This window comes from Hemitrygon akajei, chromosome 16 (assembly GCF_048418815.1).
Source record: "Hemitrygon akajei chromosome 16, sHemAka1.3, whole genome shotgun sequence".
Classification (NCBI taxonomy): domain Eukaryota; kingdom Metazoa; phylum Chordata; class Chondrichthyes; order Myliobatiformes; family Dasyatidae; genus Hemitrygon; species Hemitrygon akajei.
Window position 1 is genome coordinate 80409726 of NC_133139.1, and position 6000 is coordinate 80415725.

Sequence of the window (6000 nt, forward strand, 5' to 3'; positions counted from 1 at the left end):
ATCGACCCAGTGCCGGGCCGTACATCTATCGCACAGTCATAGAGTCCATGCGGTGGAAGAGACAAGTCCTTTCCCTTGCCGAAGACCATTTACAAATCCTGGTAGCGGGAAGGCATTTCCATTGGCTTAGGTGTTGTAACTACTCCTGAACACCTCTCCAAGGACAACTCCTGTGATGATTCTCCCTTCCACCAGAACTTGGACAGCCAAGAATGCCTGAGGATCAGGGGTACGTGAGGAGAATCTATGATATAAAAAGAAATGTCCTCCACGTGTAACCCTATCCTGATTCGCAAAAACAAAGTCTGCTGCAGGATCTGCCCGGACCCGAGAGGTCGACCATCTCGGGCTGTTGTGGTCATGTGCCGGCTGAACTCCTGCAGAGGTACGCTAAGCTGACGGGCTGTCCCCAAGTGCAGGGACCTATCAGATGCCCCAGAACCCACAAAGACATTCACCTCTGTCTGGTCCTTTCCCTAGGAGACCTCTGCCTTTACCATGACACCAGAATCTGTAGGCTTGCGAGTAATCACTGCCCCCATCACAGTCCACTACGGTCTTAGCAGTTTCCCAATGGCTGCTGCTTCAGACATTCAGCCTGCAGGTGACCTGCTACCCCGCAGTATTAGTGGCAACTTCAGCTCCGATGCCGGGGCCTCTCATCGGTGGAGAGTCTCATGCAGCCAGTTTGCACTGGCTCTGCAGGATCTTGAGCAGGAGACAGGCTGGTCATCATCCGAGGTCGGGAAGTGGAACTGCAATGCTTTGAGGCTGGGCTTGGGCCAGCCCATTCCGACCTCCTGAGACGGTCCCACTTTTGCTCCACCACCAAGCGATTGTCAAGGGAAATGGACTGACCAGTCAGAGTCTCTAAGTCCTCTACCGGCTCTCCCAAGGCAAGGGCGTCTTTTAATTTGTCTCGGAGTCCGTGGTGGCACAAAGTGGCCAAGACCTCCCCGTCCCGGCCACACTCCTTGACCAAAGTCCAAAACTCAGTGGCGGAGTGGCTACTGACTGACTACCCTGACGCTCCTTCATCAGACAGCCTGGGGTTCTGTTAGCTTCGGTGGGACGATGGAACACCCTCTTCATGGTGTTCATGAATCCTTCTGAAACATCTCTGCTCCCAATGTGCAGTGGCCCAGTCCAGAGCTCTCCCAGTCAGGAGAGAAATCACAAAGGCCAACTTCCCGCCCTCTGTAGGAAATCGGGGTGGCTGGAGTTCAAACACCAATGAACAGTGAGTGAGGAAGCCACACAGTACCCTGGTCACCACCGAATCTCTCCGGGGTTGGATGAGAACAACTGACAGACTCAGCCGAGAAATTCTTCCCCCTTGCAAAAGCTGGCTCATGGCAACCTGGAGATCGTGTATCTCCAGGCTCTGCCTTGAAATTTTCTTGCTGTGGCTGGCCACCGCTGACGAGAGTCTCCGATACCTGGGTCCATGTTAGACTCATTCATACTGTGACAAGAGATCTAGGCGAGGATGGTAATGACCTCATTGCTGGAGTAACCGAAACTAGAATCAAGACATGATACAAGATTGAGACATGGCCAGGATTCTAAACTAGAGGCTTAATGAGAATCCAAAGCAGAGCTGATAACCGAGTATCAAACCTCAGTTCAGGTACTCTTCAAATATTAAAATCCTGATGTCAAAACAAATTAGTGGGGAGGGCCTGAATCTTTAAAGGAGCAGTGCCAGCTCCCCCTATTACAGCGAATCAGAGCATCTAAACCCCGGAAGCTCGTACGGTCAGGTGCATGTTGTAACAATCTTCATATCATCCACAAACTTGGCCATAAACCTCTCAACTTCATCATTCAACTTAAAAAGAAGTGGTCCCAACACAGACCGCTGTGGAACACCACTAGTCAGTGGCAGCCACTCTGCCTGCTGACAATTAGCTAATGCTCTGTCCATGCTAGTTAGAGTTAGAGTCTGTCCCGAGCCTTACAGGCTCCTCAGGCTGGTGCCTATGCTGGTTTCCGTGGCGTGAAGGGACTGAGAGAACGAGCCTCCCCCTCCCGGATAGGACGCCAGTCTATTGCAAGGTTATCCATGCTAGTATCTTTCCTGTAATACCATGGGCTCTTATCTTGTTCAGCAGAATCATGTGTGAAACCTTGTCAAGTGCCTTCTGAAAATCTGAGTGAACAACATCCACGGATTCTCCTTTGTCTATCTTGCTTGTTATTTCTTCAAAAAGTTCCAAAAGATTTGTCAAGCAAGGTTTTTCCTTAAAGAAGCCATGTTGACATTGGCCTACTTTCTCATGTGCCTCCAATACCCCAAAACCACATCCTTAACAATTGACTCCAATGTCTTCTCCACCACTGAGGTCAGGCTAACTGGTCTGTAATTTCCTCTCTTCTGCCTCCCTCCCTTCTTGAAGAGTGGAGCAACCTTTAAAGAATCCAGTCCTCCAGAATGAGGTCCAAGTGACTTACCTACCTTCAGACCCTTCAGTTTCCCAAGCACCATCTCCCAGGTGGAAGCCCTGCCCTCCCTAATACCACACAATTCAGGGCCAAGGTACCAGCTTAACGCGGGGAGACTGCTACCCGTTGCCTATGTTGGAGGGGCAGGGGTGTGCCACGTGTCTCCTCAGTGCTGAATTGTGGGTCTCAAGGCTGTACCCTGTCTGACACAGAGTGTGGGCATTGTTACAGACTGGCATACCCACTCCATCTGCCAGGCCCCACTGTTTCTCCCATCATTTCTCATTGAATGCAATCTTCTCTCTCCCCCTCTTTGTTGCCTATTCTCAAAACTCCTTCAACAGTACATATATCTTTCCTTCAGAAAGATGAATACAACTATTCACAATACTCCAGGCATGCTCTCATTGATACAATCTATTATCGTAGCAATATATTCTTACTCCTGATCTCAAACTGTCTTACAATGAAGCAAAGATACCATTTGCCTTTATGTGATGCAAAATTGTGATGCAAAGAAGATATCCAGATTTTCCTATGGAGCAACATTTCCCAGTTGATCACCAGTTAATTAATAACCTGCCTCTTTGTACTTCTTACCAAAGTGAACCAATTCATATTTATCCATGTTGTGTTGTCATGTTTTAACCTGTTAACATTAATTATTTAAATCCCTTGAAGTCTACTTGCATCACAATTCACAAAACACCCGGGTTAGTGTTGGCAGGAAACTTCAAAATATTAGATTAAGTTCCCTCGTCCATGTCATTATAGACCAATGTCTGATGCCCACACTGGCCCATTACCCATCACCTGCCATTTCAACAAATTCTCAGTTATTCCTGTGGTCTAAAGGCTGAAAATTTCAGTGTCGCGTGGTTCAGAATGGCCCAAATTGGGTCAATGTTTAAGACTCTACCCTCGGGCTGTTTATCACCAACATCTGCATCCATTGTTCTGTCCAGTAGCTGGGCATAGACATTGTCCACTTGGCATCAGAGATGATGCATTTCCATTCAAGTTCTGAAGGTTCCCAAGTGATGATGTCAATGACAAAAATCAAGAGTCTTCCACAGATGGGGCAAGTGGTGGGTGATGGAGTGAGCAGCTAGGTGGTTGGTGAGGTGGTGCCCTCCTTCCAGTTACCCTGGGTTTCTGTATGCTCCCAATGCAAGGACTCTGGCTGCCAGTGTCATTCTAATTTCTCTATTCTGAATGGTCAAGAGCTGAGAGTTCCCATGAGACTGTGGGATTGCTGTGACTGTTTATCAATGAGATTTAGGAAATATGCATAATCCTTTTCCTCAGTCCACCTGGTAATCTCTTCCTTATCCAAGTGTTCAGAAAAGATTTTGTGTTTTGTGAGTATTGTTATATAGGAATGTCAGAGCATGAAATGTAATCAGCAGTAGACCAATTAGCCCCTGGAGAAATTAGCCTCCACTACACAGTAAGATTGTGGCTGATGTTATCGTTCGTGCTATTTTCCTGCTCCATATCCCTTAATTCTTCCAATATGCAAAGGAAATATGATCAGTCTCTGTTCTGAAAGAAGTCAATGACAGTGCCTCCACACTTCCCTGGGATAGAGAATTCCAAAGCTTCAAAACTCTCCGCATGAAGACATTTCTTCTCATTTCAGTCCTAACTGGTCTTTGCCTCATTTTGAGTCTACGCCCCTGGCTTTGGGCTCTTCATTCAGATGAAGAGTCCACATGGGCGGCACGGTACCAGAGTCGTTGGCTCAGTGTTTTGCGGTACAGGCGACGTGGGCTCAATTCCCACCGCTGTCTGTGAGGAGTTTGTACATTCTCCCCCTGACCGTGCGGGTTTCCTCCGGGTGCTCCTGTTTCCTCCCAAAGTCCAAAATTAGTAGATTAATTGGTCATTGTAAATCGTCCCATGATTAGGCTAGGATTAAATTGGGGGATTGCTGGGCAGCACAGCTCAAAGGGGCGGAAGGGCCTATTCTGTACTGTATCTCAATCAATAAATAAAATATCCCTCCTCTATCTGCTCTGTTGAAGCCTCAAAGAATTTTGTATCTTTCAGTGAGATATCCTCCCATCCTTCTGAACTCCAGGAAACAGAGGTCTAGCCTCCCCAGACTCTCCTCACATGCAGACCCACCACTTCAGCAACATCTGGGAAACTTTCTCTGTGCCCGCTCTGCAGCAAATTGGATGGAAAATCAAAACTGTGCATAATACTCCAGGTGCAGTCTCAGAGGCTTCTAGTACCTGTGGGCACATTCACACTTACTCTCCGATCCTTTTACAATGTAAGCCAATGAACCCAGTTGACCTCCAGATCTCTGCGTTAGCTTTCAGTGTCTCGTGCACGTGGATCTGCAGCCTCTTTCAGTAATTAATCTTCCCCAGTCTCTCAGTACCTGCCACACGGCACTCCCATCTGGCATGTTGTTGCGTGCTCATTCAGCCTGCACCCTCTTTGTATCCCCATCAACATTCACATCCCTCCGTCCACCATTCATCACTAAACTTGGATAGTTACGTTTGGCCTCCTTGGCCAAATATTGCAAATAGCTGGAAGTAAACACCAATCACTGTGTTACCCCACCAGGCATCGCCCGCCAATTCAAGAACCCATTATTTCCCACTCAGCTTCCCACCTGTTAAACACCTCTCAGTCCACACTGATATATTACTCTAATCCGGGTGGCCTTTGTCCAGCACGCTCCTTTGTGGAATCACCACCAATCTTCTGAAAATCCAAATCCAAAATCCAAAATCCAAACTGATTAGGCAACTTTAAAAGAAGAAAACTGGTTGGCCATGTGGGAGGGAAGCATTAGTTTGGTCTAGGAGTAGGTTAAAAGGTCCGCCCGACATTGTGGGCCGAATGGCCTGTTCTGTACTGTACTGTTCTATGTTCTATGTCAAGCTAATATGTTGATAGTTTTTTGCTTCCTCTGTCCTTAGTCAATCTTCACACATTTTTTGATTATAACATAGTAATTTTATCTGACTTGCTTTGGACTGATGCCACAAAACAATGAATTTTACGTCTATTGTGTCCAATGCGTTCATTGCTCAGCCCTGTCATAAATTGGACAACTGCTTCATCGAGCACCTCCGCTCCATCTGCAGGACGTCCCAGTGGACAAGCATCTTAATTCCCATTCCCGTTCCCGGTCCGACATGTCAGTCCATGCCTCCTCTTGCACCATGATGAGGCCACCCTCAAGTGGAGGATCAACACCTTATATTCCATCTGGGTAGCCGCCAATCCGAAGGCATGAAAATCGATTTCTCCTTCTGGTAAAAAACACTTCCTCCACCCTCTTCTTGTATTTCCCACTCTGACCTATTCTCATCTGCCTATAGTTTCCCCCCGGTCCCTTCCTCCCTCCCCTTCTTCTACAGTTCACTCTCCTCCCCTATCAGACTCCTTCTTCTCCAGCCCTTGACCTATCCCATCCACCCGGCTTCACCTTCTAGCTACCTTCCCTCTCCTCCACCAACCTTTTCATTCTGGCATCTTCACCCTTCCTCCTCAGTCCTGAAGAAGGTTCTGTGCCCGAAACATCAACTG